The sequence below is a fragment of the Ambystoma mexicanum genome, chromosome 4q (assembly GCF_040938575.1).
Source record: "Ambystoma mexicanum isolate Mex_15411 chromosome 4q, UKY_AmexF1_1, whole genome shotgun sequence".
NCBI classification, from domain to species: Eukaryota; Metazoa; Chordata; class Amphibia; order Caudata; family Ambystomatidae; genus Ambystoma; species Ambystoma mexicanum.
The window spans coordinates 57,256,818-57,274,776 of record NC_090928.1 but is presented as its reverse complement, the minus strand read 5'-3'; the positions used below and the strand labels follow the sequence as shown (position 1 = coordinate 57,274,776).

General features: G+C 48.3%; 1 protein-coding gene across 1 annotated transcript in view; it reads right to left on the bottom strand.

Moving 5' to 3' along the window:
• ARHGAP18 (Rho GTPase activating protein 18) overlaps window positions 1-17,959 on the bottom strand; it is a 928,328-nt gene that overhangs the window by 194,924 nt on the left and 715,445 nt on the right. The gene's annotated exons all lie outside the window — the stretch shown is intronic.

Below are 17,959 nucleotides of genomic sequence, written 5' to 3'. Positions count from 1 at the left end.
ATTACCTCTGAGGAGGTGCAGCTGATAGTTTGAATTCTTAGAGATGTGAGGAGAGAAGGAGAAGGTGGAGTCGAAGATGACACCAAGGTTCTTAGCCTCACAGGGCAGAGCAGGAAGAGGGCCCAGAATGGACGACCACAGAGAGGAATGGAGGGAGCGAGTGTCTCAATGAGGAGGATCTCAGTTTTACTGGGATTAAGGCAGAGATCATTGGCGGCACACCATTCTTGAAATGCATCAAGACAGTATGGTATGAGAGGAAGCCGATGTGGCTGAGGGGAGCATGAAAGAGCTGAGAGTCATCCGCATAACATTGAATATTGGAGCAGGAAGTAGCGATGCAGTGGGCAAAAGGTGTTAGGTAGTGGTTGAAGAGCCAGGCAGAGAGGTTAGACCCTTGGGAAACCCCACAAGTAGAGCGAGATAGAAGAGAGGAAAGACCCCTGTTGGACCCGAGAGAGTCAGTGAGAAAGGAGGTCAACCAGACCAGAGCTGGATCAGTAATACCAAAGTTGTCGCAGAGGTGATTGAGCAGGAGGGCCTGGTTGACAGTGTACAAAGCAGAGGATAGATTGATGAGAAATTCTAAGTTTCTCACCGTAGTGACTAACATACTCCTAGTCTAGTCCCCTTTCCTCCATACTGTATGGGCGGTCCTCACAAGGGACAGGAAACGGAACCTTTTTCAGCAGACAAAATTGTCTTCTGCTTTAAATTCAGATGCGTGCAGGAGCTGGCCCTGGGAGCAAGTGCTCCAGTCTCTGCACACCAGCGCCACTCAGTCCCCTTTCACGCGTCGACAATATTACAACTGCCTAATCACATAGGTTTATTATGGGGAAGGATGTTGTGACTTATGGAGGAAAGGGGACTGTGGACTAGGAGTACGTTAGTCACTACGGTAACTTATTACTCCTACGTCCCTCTAAGAAAACAAGTTCTTCAAAACTGCCTAGCCAAATGCTACGTCCGACCTGGCACTGGCATCCAAGCAGCAGTGCTTGCAAAAGGCTGATGGGAAGTCCAAATAGTTGCTTTGCTGATAGTCTTCCATGGGCCATGTCGTTGGAAAGCCACAGGGCCATGGCCTTGGCTCCGATGGTATGGGTGTGCATGTTGGCTGGCAAAGGGCCTGTGGCCATCACCATCCACCTTGCTATGGAAGCCTTGGAGGCTTGACAGCCTGGTTTTGACCCGCCAAAAGTGATCAACAAGGCATCTGATTTACAAAAGTTATTTGTCCTGTCCAGGTCAAATCTTAGAGCACGCCTGACATCCAGACAGTGCAATACATTTTGACCCTTATCCTTTTGGGTCTGCAAAGACTGTTGCGAGTGCCATCTCCTCCTTAATATGCAAGGAGGAAATGACTATAGGGAGAAAGGCAGGGGGTGTTCTGAGCACTACCTTGTCCCAGTGAAATGTCTTATATGGCTCTGAAGCCACCAGGGACTGAATTTCACTAATCCGGCGTGCTGAGTTAAGGCCAACCAGTAGGGCAGTCTTGATAGCAAGTGTGTGCGTGCAAGGGTGTGCGTGTAAGGGTGAGCGTGCAAGGGTACCCAGCACCACATAAAGGTCCCATACCGGGTGTGGGCATTTGATAGGAGGATATAATCTGGTCAGACCTGCCAAATGCCTTTTATCCACCGGATTGGAGGATGAGAAAATGTCTCCAGAGTTCTTGTATGCCCCTATAGCTGCCCGATAAGTACAGCAGGTGTCTTACCTTCACACCTGAGCTGCCAGATACGCCAAGAAGGATAGTACATCGTCCAGTGAGCACATCAGGGGATCAATCTTGTTGGTTTTGGCCCACTGACAGAACCTCGTCCACTTGTTCCTGTATTGACTGCTGGTGGGTTCACTTCTTGCCCCTTGTATGATAGCCGGTTGTCCTTTGACAAGTGCAAATGCTTCAGAGTGATCTGTTCAGGAACAAAGCTGCCAGGGATAACTTCTGGTTAGCAGGGTGAACCACTGTGCACCCCCCAGCTGGGATAGTAAGTGGGCTGGTCCGAACAGGAGGCATACTGGGGCTGATCCGCCAGAAGTTCCAAGAACCAAGATTGCCAGCCACTAGGGGGCCATCAGGAAGAGCCTGTGAATCAGCGGAGTGGGGGGCGGGCGGGCTTATGCATTCATGTCGTTCCATGGAATCAGCAATGCATCCCCCAGAAATACTCTGCCTTGCCCCAGCCATGAAGCAAACTTTTGGCATCTCCTGCTGATCATGGTCACGAATAGGTCTACCGGAGTATGACCCCACCTGAAGATCCTCCTCAGGTCCTCCTTGTTCAACTGCCACTCGTAGTTGTCGATCCTCAGCCTGCTGAGCCTGTCAGCTTCCAAGTTGGATCCCCCGGATGGCCTGCTGACAAATAAATGCTGTTCGACAGTGCCCACGCCCAAATGTCAATGGTCAGCCTACATAGAGGCGGGGGCCTGGTACCTCCCTGCTTGTCGATGTAATACATACAGGTGAAGCTGTCTGTATGCAGACCGACCTGCTGCTGATAATGGGGGAGGAACGCTTTGAGAGTCAGCCAGATGGCCATCTCGAGCCAGTTGAGTTCCAGCAGTTCCTGCCGTGACCATACACCATGGACATGGGTTGTCCAGCGTAAGCCCCATGAGTCCATCGTACTCTCCGGAGAGGGATGCCTGAGGTGTCTGTCGCTACGAGGTTTGTCTTCTCACTCCAACACTCTAGGTCCGGGTGTAGGTGCTGTGGTATGCTAACTAGGACTCCCTAGGAGCCCGTCTCCTGATTCCAAGAGGCTGAGAAATGCAGCTGCAGCCTCCTCATTTTGAGTCGTGTGTGGCACAGCCAGGAGACAAGCAGACATTCTGAGTAGGTGCTACTACCACCATGCGGAGGTCACTGGTCTGCTACGAAAATGCCTCGTGGCCTTCTTGAGCGCGATCTTGTCTGACGAGGGGAAGTTCCTCTCTGCCCTTGTGTCCCAAATCAGCCCCAGGAAGAGAGTAGTTTCTTAATTGTAACTCCATTTCTCCAGCGTTGGTATCTTTCATTGATTCACATGCTGTGAATATTTCCCCGTCGTCAGGCTGGGTAACCTCGGTAACTAACTCAGCCTTTTCCTATGGAAAACTTCAACAATTTAGTGTCCTATCAATGTCCTTTTTGGGTGCCCCATCAAAAGGACATGTGCTATAAATAGCCCTCCCCCTAACCCCCCCCCCGCGTCGTGCCTTCAGATTTTAACCTCCAAAGTAGAGTGAACCCGAACCCAGGTTTGCCTGCAGGGGCGGCTGGTTGGTGCATGGGAATCCATGAAAGATACCAACGCTGGAGAAATGGAGTTACAGGTAAGAAACTACTCCCTTCTCCAGCATTGGCTCTTTCATTGATTCAGAAGCTGTGAATCGATTACATAGCAGTACAACCAATTAGTGGTGGTGTGAGACAGGCAAACCAACAAGCTGTACTGAATCACATACACGAGACAACAACCCCAGCACATAGAAAAACAAAAACCCCCGAAGCTGCGGGGCCTACCTTATTGGAACAGGCGTTGGAGGACCAACCGCCCCACCTGCACATCTTCCGAATGTTGATTCCCCAGACAATAGTGCCTGGTGAAGGTATGCAGCACCGCCCAGGAGGCCCCCTGGCAAATGTCCACCAGCGGTATCCCAGACCATAGAGCCGTCGACGAGGCAGTGGACCTCGTGGAATGAGCCTTCGGAGTACTCCGTAAATGCTTTCCAGCTTTAGAATGGCAAAAACGAAATGGCAGAGGAAACCCATCTGGAAAGTCCCTGCTTGGAGATAGCCTACCCATTGTTGAATGGGCCAAACACCACAAACGGCTGCTTTGATTTCCTGAAGTCCTGAGTGCGATTTAGATAAAACTTTAAGGCCCTCTTAACGTCCAGAGAATGCAAGGCCCTTTGTGCTGCAGTGGATGCACCAGCCAAAAACGAGGGTAAAGCAATAGATGCAAATTTATGAAATGCCGTTGGCACTTTCGGAATACAGTGCGGGTTACTGGCCAGGAGAACCTTGTCCTTCAGAAATCTCAGGTAAGGAAGGTCAATGACCAATGCTTGTAATTCCGACATCCTCCTGGCCGGGGTAGTTGCCACCAGAAATGCCACTTTCCATGAGAGGAACTTCAATGAAGCCGTCAACATAGGTACAAAAGGAGGCTTCATCAAAGTGAAAGGAGCACATTAAGGCTCCATACCGGTGCAAATTTCTTCACAGGACAAAAAAGTCCGAAACAACCCCTTCAGGAAGTGTTTCACCAACCGATCACTGAACAGTGGAGCCATATGGAGTCTTCTCGTGAACCTAGAAATCACTGCCAGATGCACCTTAATGCACAACAATGCAAGTACCCCTTCTGCCAAGTGCAATAGGTACAAGAGAACCTGCGCCAGAGAAACGTGAAAGGATCAATTCCCAATTGACCTTTACACCATTCACAGAATTTCGTCCATTTATGCCCGTACGAGACATTGCTGGAAGGGGCCCTTGCTGCCTCCAAAATTCGTCGACATTCCTGGGAGAGTCCTAAATGGCCAAACTCTGATTGGTCAGGAGCCACTCTGCCAGCCTGAGAGACGCCGGATCGTGATGCCAAACCCTACCCTTGTCCCGAGACAGGAGATTCGGTACTGCTCCCAACCGCATCGGCTCTTCCACCGCCAACTGCAGAAGGTCGGAGAACGACGTCTGACTGTGCCAAAACAGAGCCACCAGAAGCACTCTGCACCAGTACCTCTGAATCCACTGAATGGTCTGTCAAATGAGCGGGAACGGGGGAAACGCATACCCGAAGAGCCCCGTCCACAGGAACGAAAACACATCACCCAAGGATTCTGGCTGAGTCCCTCTGGAAGATCCTTGAGACCAGTCGCTCCGACAGCCTCCACTCGTGCAGCTGGACGGAGTCCCTGCTGAGCGTGTCGGCCTGCACATTCAGCACCCCGGGCAGATGGAAACCGACAATGCTGATCTGTGCGCTAGAGCCCAATGTCCTGTGCCTCCTTCGACAGGACTTGTGAATGTGCACACCCCTGTTTTCTTAAATAAAACATTGTGGTGGTATTGTCCGTCAACACCCTCATCACCGAACCACGGAAGAAATGACTTTAGGGCCCAGTGCACAGCCCTCAAGTCGAGCACATTGATGTGGAACATAGCCTCCACCCGAGATCACAGGCCCTGCACCTGCGAGCCGTCGAGGTGTGCCCCCACCCCAACTGGGAAGCGTCCGCCACAATCGTGAACTTGAATTCTGGCACCAGCAATGGCAATCCCGCCATCAGATTGATCGTGCATGCCCACCAGCGAAGGGCGTCCACCAGGTCCTTGTTGTTCACCAGCTTGTCTGACCACAATTCTTGACCATGCGACCATCTGTCTGCAAGGAACTCTTGCACCGGCCTCATGAAGAGACGGTAATTGGGCAGAAGCGGGATACACAATGCCATAGCCCCAAACAGCGACATGTAGCTTCAGACCGACACAGCTGCGCCCACCTTCCATTCACTTACCTTGGACCGCAACTTCCACACACGCTCTTCAGAAGGCTTCACCAAATTCTGCTGGGTAAGGAACTGTGCCCCCAAAAACACCAACTCCCTGGACGGCGTCAAAAAAGACTTGTCGAAGTTGACAGCGAATCTCAGCCGTTGCAAGAGAGCATGGTGGCCACAAAAGACTCGAGCTCTTCCCGGCGACGATCCCAATCACCAACCAATCGTCCAGGTAGGGGTATAAATGAGGACCTTCCCGTCGGAGGAAGGCTACCACCGAAGCCAGACACTTTGTGAACATCTTGGGGACGAATTCAGGCCAAACGGGAGGACCCAAAACTGATGGTGCTCCTGCCCTACCACAAAAACGCAGGAACTTGCGGTTCCGACACCGCATAGGGATGTGAAAATAGGCGTCCTGCAAATCCAACGATGCCACGAACTCGCACGGCTGCACCGACCGGACATCCTGAAAGGTGAGCATCTTGAACTTCAGGCGTTGCAGAGTCTTGTTCAACGCCCGAAGATCGAGAATAGGCCGCCACTTCCCATTGGCAGTGAGCCAATGTTATTTTTCTCCACTCTTCGACGTGTATGGCGACCCTGCCCCCCAGCAGATTGTCCAAATGGCAGTCATTGTTGAGGCTTAGACTGCCTCCCCTTAGACACAGAGGGCTGCACACTTCTTCCGCTGAGCCTGGAAGTCCCAGCCTTTCTGCCCTGACTTGACAGATGGCCTAAACCCTTGCGAGGAGTAGCCCGAGCGCCCATAACCATGGTCTCTGGTGGAAGCAAACCGGGGATTCCCTGAGGCACCTTGAAAAGGCCAAAAGGAACAAATGGAGCACCCACTCTGTAAGGAACCCAAGGATTTAGCAGTTTCAGTATCCTCCTTCATACCGTTTAGGGCCTCATCGATCTTCTACCCGAACAAGTGTTCGGCCTCACAAGGCATGTCGATAACTTTATACTGCACCTCCGGCCGAAAGTCAGTGCACTTTAACCAGGCCTGGCGCCGAAGCACAAACCCACTGTTAATCTGCTTAAAACCCAACTCTGCCAGGTCAACAGCCATATTTATGCAGTGGTTGGAGGCCTCCTCCCCCTCACGCACCAACAGCATTGCTTCCTTTCTTTATTGCTCCAGTTTATGCCACATTTCACAATCATATCGGGACATGATCGCCAAGGAATTTTCAGCCTTAACCGTCGGAGCCCAACCGACCAGACCTTCTTTCCAAAAGCATCCCGTCTCCTAGCCTCACTGTCTGGCGGCGTAACTCATTTATGCTGACTTCTAGCCTTCCGGCTGGCTGCCGCCGCCGCCACCACCACCACCACCACCACCACCACCACCACAGATTCCAGCGTGGGCTGTGACATCAAAAAACAAGGTGTAGACGCTGGAGCCTTGAACTTCTTTTCAAGCCGACCCTTCACCGCTGGTTCTGAAAATGGATGTTGCATCGTACGCAGGCCCTCCTGCTACACATGGTCGAGAATCTGCACAGAGAACAACACCTTCCTCCGCTTACCCATATGGTCAAAGAGGAAGCAGTCCTTGCGTTCCTTCTCGGGTGCTAATCCAAATGCCAGACAAGCTTTTAACATCATGGCGTGCAAGGCCCCAACATCATACGCAGGTGAAGGCTGCGCCGGGCTACGAGGATGCTCCACCTCCTCCCTGTCAGTGTCCCATGCGTCATCCCTTGTTGGCAACGACGGAACAGTCGAAAGGGTGTCCCACGGACCACTCTCGGGCTCCGATTCCTGTAGCTTGCCTTCTTCCAGATGAGACTGGACAGTCCAACCCCACCGGCAATGGCAACCATGCCGGAGGAGACCTAGGAGCCTCACTAGGCAACACTGCGATGACCGGCACCGCCTGACTCTGAGGCGGCAGCAACCTTGCATCTAGCTGTCTCAACAAGGATTGAAGTGTCAGCAGCACTTGCGGGTTATCCAGCCCCCATTGCACTCGACGTCGACTGCCTTGCACTCTGAACTGATGGGTCAATCACCTGTACCACCTCCTCTTCAGAAGGCACAGCAAATGTAGTGGGAGCTGCCTGCAAAATGTTCTCCGGAAGGATAGACTCAAAGGCGTCGGCCCGCCATGCCCCACCTGACAATAAAAGTCCTTCCGATTCCACCCGCGTGGATGAGGATAGCAGCGGGCCACTCTCCGTCAGTGTCGTGGTCGGCGCCAATGACCCCATCGTTGACGATGGGACTGTAGACTGCAGCACAACCATCGATGGAACAATCGTCGACAAGCTCGTCGTCTTAACCACGTCCCCTGGCCTGGACTTCACCGGCGAGGACGTCTTTTTAGAAGAACTGGACTGGTGCTTCGAGGACTCCCGGCTGAATGAAGACCTATGATGGTCCCTGGATGATGCGTGCTTCAACGAAGACCCCTTTGACTTTGCCAGGCCTTTGTCCAATTCCTTCGAATGTACGGGCCCACTACCAGACCCCCTGGAATGGTCCGACTGACCCTGCTTGGCCAACAAAGACCCACTATTCGATTGCTGCGGTTTGACAAAGACTTGCTGCTTTTCCCCACAGATGCAAGCACCGAGGTGCAATGCTTGTTCGCCGGAGGTTCTGTCGATGCCGCCCGGCGATTCTGCAGACTTCAATGCAGTACCTGAAGCCAGGATACCGTGGCCCGACCACACCTCCGAAGCCGGGTACGTGCCCTCATTAAGCCAACAGATGAGCCGTCAATTACAGTCCTTCAGGGTCTTCTGTGAGAACCCCTGACAAATCTTGCAGGTATCCGCCGAGGGATAGGGGTAGAGACAGTAAAGACAGTCCATATGGCCATCACCTTTGTAGACTTTCTTCGAAACACAGGTAGCACAAGGCCGAAAGACTTCTTCTGGGCTACAGAGGACATCCTAGCCCACGATATCCAAACGCACATGCACAAAACACGAAGAAACACGAGGTGATCCCAACAGTTTGCAGACGGTTGAAATCTGAAGGGAAGTCGCGGGGGCGGGGCAATTTATACCAAATGTCCTATTGGTTGGGCCTAAAGCACCCAAAAAGGACGTTGATAGGACACTAAAGTGTCGAAGTTTTCCATAGGAAAATGCCAAGTTAAAGTTACTGAGGCTTCCCAGTCTGACGGGGAAATATTCACAGCATGTGAATCCATGAAAGACCCAATGCTGGAGAATGTTAAGGAATGAGAGGGGAGTAAGTGCGACTTCATGAGGTTGATGGAGAACCCCAGATCGTATAGCCACTTACTGCCTCTGGAGAATCTGCTCGACTAAGCCAGTCGAGGCGTGGATAGCGATGGTGGACCTCCGCCCTGAGCAGGACTGCTACCAAGTTCATTAACCTTGTAAAGACCCTTGGGGCCAAGTTAAAGCCAAAGGGGAGGACCTTGTACTGAAAATGAAAGCCCATGATCCTGATCATCAGGAAGGAATTATGGGGCTCCCAAATGGGGACATGAAGGTAAGCATCCTTCAGATCCAGGGAGCACATCCAGTCTCACCTACATGGTCTCTGCAATAAGCGCTGGAGTAACCATCTTGAACTTTTGAAGGGGTAGGGAAAGGTTCAAGGAAGAAAGGTATAGAACAACTCTCAGGCCAGCCTGGTGGTTCTACTGAATGGCGTATATTCGGGAATAGAAGCCCATGCCTCGTTGTGAAGTTGGAACCTCCTCCCTGCCCGACTCGTGATGAGCAAGCGGATTTCTGTCAATAGAGTTGCCATCCCAATCTGGAGGGAGGGGAGTAAAGAGGAAATGGAGGGATTGGCAATTGGAAGCCATGGAGACCACAGAGGGCCCATGCGTCCGCAAACCCTGCCTGCCATGCCCTGAATTGCAGGGCAAGCGTGACCCCCACCCGAGACTTGTGGATCGGGATGACGTTACAACTTTCGACCCTCAGAGGCTGGTGCCTCGGACGGGGCTCGAAAAAACCCTGCGAGAGAGATTTGTGCTGCTTGCGCCTGTGCTGGCTAGCAGCCTGGTCTGGTTGTCGGTCACATCTCTCCTGAAAGCCACTGAAGGTACATGCTCTATCCGAGCGGTAGTGTCTCTGGCTATAGGTCTTGGGCGCTGTCAGCATTGACAAGGATTTAGCTGTCCGAGAGCTATTCTTTTTTGCCCAGTTCCTCGTCCGTGGACGAGTGGAACAAGTCCCACACCTCAAATGGCAGGTCTAGAATGTGCTCCCGCACACAAGGGTTTAACTTGGTCGCCTTGAGCCAAGCTGTCCTCATATCAGTGGCGATGGAGATTGCTCTACCTGATGTGTCAACGTGAGCCACTGTAGAGTCCAAGATATCTTGGGCCACAATTTTGGCCTCTGCCAATCGGGGTGCTCAAACGCACCCGACTGCATGGGGAGCTCTGGGAGGAAGTCCGTAATCTCCCTCCACAGCTTCTGATTCACTGCTGCCAGCATAGCATCCGCATTGGCCTGGCGTAGATGGTGTGGCATTGGAGTAAATCTTTTTGCCATATGCTTTAAACAGCTTTTCCTCCTTTGCAAGGAGCACTGAAGTAGGAGCAGCTCACGAAGACTGAGGCTTGGAGTAAAGGGAGGCCACAGCTATAATTGATGAATACGGTTGAGGGTGCACAGACTAGTCCCCTTCCGCCTGCCTGCACTTGGCATCCAGGCATTTCTTGGTAGGCTGCGTGGAGTGTGGCTTCACCCATCCCTTCTTGGCAAGGGCTTCTTCATCCTTTTGCAGAGAGATGCCAGTTCTAGTGGCAGGGCAAATGGTGAGCACTTCAGCACAAACCTTTGCCTCAGGTTGCTCGACTTGAGGCTGCAGACTCCCCAGGTATTGTGCTACACCCACCAGCCTCTCGTGGAAAGCCTTTGCTGACTAGGGAGTATACTGGTCCTCTTCCTAGCCTGTGTCACACGCTGTGTTCTGCAGGGCCACATCTGACTGAGGCGTTGTGGGTGCACATGCATTTGTGGTGTACTGACTGGCAGTGCCGGGGGCTGCTGCGGAGGCGGAGCCTGCATGATTGGTGCGAGCACGGGAACCAAGGGTTGAACCAGTACCACGGTCTGCAAACACTGGAGTCTGAGGTGGTGCTGGGGGTAGCATGTCCTTCGTGCCCACACCTCCCACCACCCTGAGTATGGTGCCCATCTGCAGGGACTTCATGAGTGTAAGGACCATTTTGAAATGAACCTACCGTCGCATGCAGGGGAAGGGCCTGGAGGCATGGGAGCATTGCCCTGTGGTTGCAGTGTTCTTGGCGGTCCTTGCCGCACCCTGCTGGGAGTTGCATACCTCCCCTGTGCACGTGTGTTTGGGTATGAGGTCGACCAGGTCACCAGGGTGGTCCTGACTCACCTAGACGGGTGTTCCCATGCCTGCTCTCCAGAAGGAGGTGGCTCTGGGCGAGCTGCCATCTTGTCTGGCCTGGTGGCCATTTTGTCATGCTCCGCGCCACGTTCCTGCTGCGTGGTGCTTTAAGAGCCAGGCCCAGTAGCCTCCTGTACGCTTAGAAGCAAAAGATCGGACCTTCCCTGCACCTCAGGTAGAGATCTGGGAGGCGGAGTGCCCTCGGCCATGATGCCAGTAGTGCTGCCTGTAGGGGCTGCCTTGGGTATGATCCCGGTAGTAGAGCAAAGCCCCTCTGGGATGCCCTGGTACAAGAGTCCTGCAGCCCCTCAACAGTGGGACTGGGAGATTCGTGGGATCCGTCAGCCTGTTGACCGGTAGCTCTGGGAGCCTCAGTCTCCTTGCTGGTTTTAGGACCTAGAAGGCCTCTCCCACTCGGGCACTTCCCGGGGAAGGAGTCGGCCTTGTGGGGTGCAGAGGAGAACAGGACACCTATCTTGGGCCTGGTCTTCCTCCTCACGCAAGTCTTGAAGTCCTCTGAAGGCGATCTCTCAAACAGCTACCTCCACCTGGCCAAGCGATTGAGAGGTTGCGGGGTCAACGCGTTGCAGGCAGAACAGCCGTCCCAGCTGTGGTCGGGGCCCAGGCACTAGAGGCAGAGCACGTGGGGATCTGATGTGGGCAGGCCGAACACCTGCTAAAACCTGCCATTGTCGACAAGCGCCAGGGAGGAGCGTGGCACCAGAGGACAGAGTCTTCTCTGACAATCTAGGAGAAAACAGAAGAAAAATAGAATGTTTTCGGGGAAGAGCACATGGAATTAAAAAGGCCAAAGGACTAACCCAGGAGCACTGGTGAAGTGGTACGTGCCTATCGACACAGAAAAAAGTACTGGGGAGTGGCACCAGTGGGTAGAGTCAGGGGAGCGGATGCTTCAAGGGGAAGATCATTTTTCTGGTGTAAAAGGTTCTGTTTCCAGTCCCTAGTGAGGGACACCCTTACAGTATGGAGGAAAGGGGACGGACTTAGGAGTATGATGACAGAAGGCAGATTAGAGTCATGATTGAAGAGCAAGTCTTCACATGTTAGAGAGGTGTCCCCCAGAGAATAGGGGAAAAATACAATTTAGACAATCTGCCTAGAAATACGCCCGATAAGACAGTCAAGTTGGTTGAGCAGTTGATGGTCCCACACAATATGAACATCAATATCTTTGTTAATTGTGCAGTAACAACCATAGTTTAAATGTATTAACTTGGGTGTTGCTTCCTCATTAAGGACTAAAATGTAAAAATGTTTACGATCTCAAGGATACCAACAAACAACTTGTGCTCTAGACAGGAAGGTGTTTTTCCACACAGATGGATCCGATCATGGCTTGTGTTATAACGAATATGTTGATCGTGGGGGTAGTCCGAGTACCTATCATTCCCTCCATTGTTAGAACCAGGAAACCAAGCACTCCAGAAAAGCATTAACACCATGAAAAGTCAAGCAAGCAAAACCAAAGCAAAGGTCATACATAGAGCTTCAAGCTTGCTTGTCACCACAAACATAAGCTAACACAAACACTTCCACTATACTGTGAAGCAACTAACACTGTACTAAAGGTGAAATGCCAACATTACGCTCCCAAATCACCATTAAGACATGCTATCACCCCATTTTCTCAAAACCAGTAGAGAACTGAAATCCAATTGACCACACTCTTTAAAACTAACATACCTTGACACTACACAGACCAATATCACATTCACAAAACATCAAAGGACAACTATGATGCACCCATCTCAAATAAACAAAAAACAAATCACTACAAACTAACATTACAGGAACACCAATTAGTGCTCATTCTAACAGACTGTATTTTTAAAATCAATCGCAGCACTAAAAGCTTATAGAAAGTTAACCAATTCAGCTGCAATAACACCAAATTACAATTCAGAGAACACAAATCCAATGCACAAGCAGCCGACCTGATTAAGTGCACAACCCACATTGAGTAGTGGATAATTGTTCCGTCCGAGTACCCAAACAGCACACAGATTTATTATCAGCATATCTTCCATGAGCACACATCACAAATGTATGCAAAATACATGTAAACCTATTCAAAGCATACTTGTCATACAAGCACAACCTCTCCAAGTCACCCTGCTTCTTCACACAAACACCCACCTTCCACACCATTAGAATTCTTTCGGCTTTGTGAAGACAACAGACGCATCCTGGACAGACCATGAAACTTGGCATTCAAAGTTATCCTGGAACGCAGTATTCATACAAATAGCAGTAAATAGACCATTACTACCTTGTCACCATACACTCTTCTTGAACTTGTAGCAAGAGACCAGCAAACACACAATGCCTGAATATTGATGAGGCTATCAAATGAACTGTGAACTGAAGGATTACCAGGGTACTAGGGGAATTAATGATTTTGGGATGTCTTGCTCCAGGATTTCTTTAGAATCATCTGTAGGGTATTCTTTCTCCACTAAACAGAGTTCTTTGAAAGCATCTATATTTAGACAGTGTTGCATTGTAGGGAACCTATTAGAGGAGTGTGCAACCGCCTAGTGATTTTAAAAAGTGTGCAAATATGGGGTAGATCATAGTGGACGGCTGCTGTGGGAGTGGAGGATCTGGTGACTTCCCTAGGTCACCTTAAGGTAAACCATGAAAAGTATTTTGACCACTACTAACTGTGCTCTGTACCTTCATTTGCAAAGATATATAACATGAAGGATACCAATTAAGGTTATGTCAATGCGGCTGTGTTTATTCAACTGGTCACAAATTCGATCATGTCGATTTGCACATCAATAGAACCGATAACATTTGTAGTTTTCACAAACATGAATTCAAATATGGTTTGGTCCTCTATAGTATATGCATGAGCCCCATGCAAGTTGGTGAATTGGTCAACAAAAGTAACCCCTCAGTTCCTTAAATGAGCACATCAATAGACACAAGGGTTAGCATCTCAAAACGTGAACCAATTGTATGTTGGTCCTCAAGAAATGTGTGCCAATTTTTTCATTGGACACAAATTAACACAGATTAACAGAATAAAACAGGTTTGTTTTCACAAACATGAATCAATTATGAGTAGAACCTCATTTGCCTGGTCAAAAGTATGTGCAGAGTATATGCGCATTTGCTTGGAAACCATACTAGTACTTGGGAAACCAGTGCAGGGACGGTAGCCTCTACATATACATGAGATGGGGATGGTTACCTGACAGTAACATTTTGCTGCAACTTCATTAGTTTAGAATATACCTTCGGGTTGCATTATCCACATGACATTTATGCAAACAAACTGAAAAGGAACACGATAATTTTTAGAGAAATTCCCCATCTAGATGGCAAAAAACTTGGTTGCATGTAAGTACCACCACGTATATTAAATAGTATTATACAAATATGGGCTTACCGGTATGTGTGATTGCTATATGCGTACCATCCCCAGTATAATGAGCAATCTGCACTGCGATGTGTTATCTTGCGTTCGCTGACAAATTGTAATCCAATTATTAGGTGATCCTCAATATATTTGATGAAGTCTGAAATACAAAACACTGAATACATTTGCGCTACTGGTGGTCTCTCCAATGTAATGTGTATGCATGGTGAGTGGCAGTCACATCATATATAATGTTTTTGGAAAGGCCCTCCACATTTACTCCGATTCATGGAATTATTTGTGCGTAAAACGCACATTTGCGTGCCATTCTGCCTGAAAATCCCTGTTTGAGCAATGGGGATTTTCGGGAAGAATTGCGTGCAAATGTGCGTTTACGTGCAAATAATTCCATGAATCAGGGGCCTAGTTTGTCGTTGCGTGTGTAAAGCTATGCAATCTGCTTACCAGTCTCAGATTTGAGAAGTTCTCGCAACATTTAAACCAGTACAAGTTTGATCTTGAATTCACAGGCAAAATAAAGGCCACAGAAAGTGTTTTTCTGGATCTCAAAATTAGCATTGTCGACAATCTCATCCACACCCAAAATTACAGGAAAGATACAGCTGCCAATTCCATTTTACATGCTGCAAGTAGTCACAGAAAAAGTGTCATCAATAACATTCCAAGGGGGGAGTTTTTGTGATCAAGACGGAATTGTAGCAACAATGCACAATATCAGGCAGAATGTAAGTCGATTGGTGCCAGATTCAGAGACACAGGGTACTCCAAGAACATAATTGAAAAAGCGGCAAAAACCACAGAGAAAGTAAATCGTGATCAATTATTGCAAGACGACCAACCACCCAGAGAGTTTCTAGAGTATGTGAACTTCATAACCAAATACTCCAGTGACTAAGTTTCTATTTCATGTGTTACAAAAATATTGGCATATCCTTAAATTGGATCCCGTTGTATCACAATACATCTCAGACCAACCCAAAATTATTTTCACCAAATCGTCCACTTTGCGAAATGCGTAAAGTCCCTCCTTCTTAAAACCAGACACCAAAAGACAGGACTGTTGGCTCGCCCCCTCAACCAGACCAATTGGGTTTTACAAATGTGGGACATGTAACTTCTGTCAATTTGCATTGTCTTCAACAAAGGTGTTTACATGTCATGGAGGACTACAAGTTACGATTACGGACTTTATCAACTGTCCCACCAAATTTGTGGCATATGGAATACAATATGTGTGTAACAAGGTTTATGTGGGCAGTATCATCAGAGAACTGTGTCAGAATTCGAGAACACTTGGCCAACCTTAACAGACAAGATCCGAGAATCTCCTTTGCTCTACACTGGCGCAAACATCAGCAAGACCACTGCAAAGACATATGTTTTATTGGGCTTCAACACCAAGGTACATGCCCGTGGAGGAGAAAGACCATTGACATTGCACCAACAAGAGGCAAGAATGATTTGCAAATGACACTGTTTGAAGCTCGGTCTTAACCAAGAACACCAGCTCAATGTGTTCCTGTGATACATGTCCAGTTCTTTCTTTTATTAATTTGCTAACAAAGCAGCGGGTAAATTTATACATCCATTTGGAATTTTCCTTGTATTCAAGGTCAGAGTAGGTTGATGCTGGAAATACAGGTCCCACCTAATACTTGTTCTGACCACAATCACGGCATTGCAAGATCCAGTGAGTGATATTAAAAACACAATGCAATTGCATACATGAACTGGGATGCACCCTAGTAACAGGAGGCAGGATCCAAGAGTAGTACTATTTGGATAATAAATCATCAAATACAAATTTGTACTGCATTTACACAGTATTACAACAGCAAGTCATATACTGTTGCCGGTGGATTTCTCCAAACCTAACAGAATCAACACTGGTTTGTCCAATTCCAAATGTATTGCCAAATAGCCACTCCATGACCATACTAGTATTAACAGTAGTCACAGTCACCAACAGTACACTAGTACAACTATTCTGAAGGTTTAACATCCGTGCTATGTCCCATTTCAAGTGGGCAATATGTATTCCCCACAGTTATTAATATTCGCGAAAGCTATTAAAAAAGTAGGTTCAGATACTAACAGTGCACAAGAAAATTCTAAGGGCTCAACCTTGGTGCCATGTCCTAAACAGGAGTGTTTTTTCCACCCCATTAATGATCATAAATATCAATAAAGAATATACACATTGGTGTGTTCTCTTAATCGTGCAGATGCACTATCATGATATGGCCGGCAGGGAAACCATGGAAACTTACAAAAGTCACCCAACATATCACGTGATGTGGAAGGTAATGGCTCGCTCGTGTTAGGGAAACCATGGAAACTCATAGAAGTCACATGACCAATCACGAGCTGCGGAAGAGAAAACATTCGGGCGATAGTAACTCGTGCCCCTTTGCCGAGCGGTGGAATTTCGACTGCAATTGAAGCAGAGGACTACCTACGCAGCACTCAAGCTGAGACTGGTAAGCACAGATTGCATAGCTTTGCACACCAGACGACAAACTAAACGTGGAGGGCCTTTCCAAAATTATTATGTATTGCGTGACTGCCACTCACCATACATATACATTATACATATACATTACATTGGAGAGACCACCAGTAGCGCAAATGTATTCCGTGTTTTGTATTTCAGACTTCATCAAATATATTGAGGCTCACAATTGCTGTTACTGAACGCAAGATAACACATTGCAGATTACTCATTATACTGGGGACGGTACGCATATAGCAATCAAACCGAGACCGGTAAGCCCATATTTGTATAAAACTATTTAATATATGTGGAGGTACTTGCATGCAACCACGTTTTTTGCCATCTAGATGGGGAATTTCTGTAAAAATGATTGTGTTGCTTTTCAGTTTGTTTGCATAAATGTCATGTGGATAATACAACCCGAAGGCATATTCTAAACTAATGAAGTTGCAGCAAAAAGTTACGTGTCAGGTAACCACCCCTATTCCATGTATATGTAGAGGCTACTGCCCCTGCACTGGTTTCCCAAGTACTAGTATGTTTCCAAGCAAATTCGCATATACTCTGCACATAGGTGTGTGTTACTCAATTAAAAGATCACACAACTATCAAACAGTGATTATAATAATGGTTCGATACTTTGTTTAGACTAAGTTTTTCTAAAAGTGAGATGTATTGTTCTGCCCTGATGACGACCTTAGCAGGTTGAAACACGTGTTAGCAAATGTTTTCTTGGTTAACCATTTAATTTGGCAAAAAAGAAAACGGTTTCTTGGGCAATTTTTGACCAGGCAAATGAGGTTCTACTCATAATTGATTCACGTTTGCGAAAACAAACCCTTTCCCTCTGTTAGTCTGTTTATCTATGTGTTCATCTATGTGCCCAATGAAATAATTGGCAAACATGTCTTGAGGACCAACTTACAATTGGTTCACGTTTTGAGATGCTAACCCTTGTGTCTATTCATGTGCTCATTTAAGGAACTGAGAGGATACTTTTGTTGTTGACAAATTCACCAACTTGCATGGGGCTCATGCATATACTATAGAGAACCAAACCATATTTGAATTCATGTTTGTGAAAACTACAAATGTTACCTGTTCTTTTGATGTGCAAATCAACATGATCAAATTCGTGACCAATTGAATAAACAGCCGCATTGGCATAACTTTAATTGGTA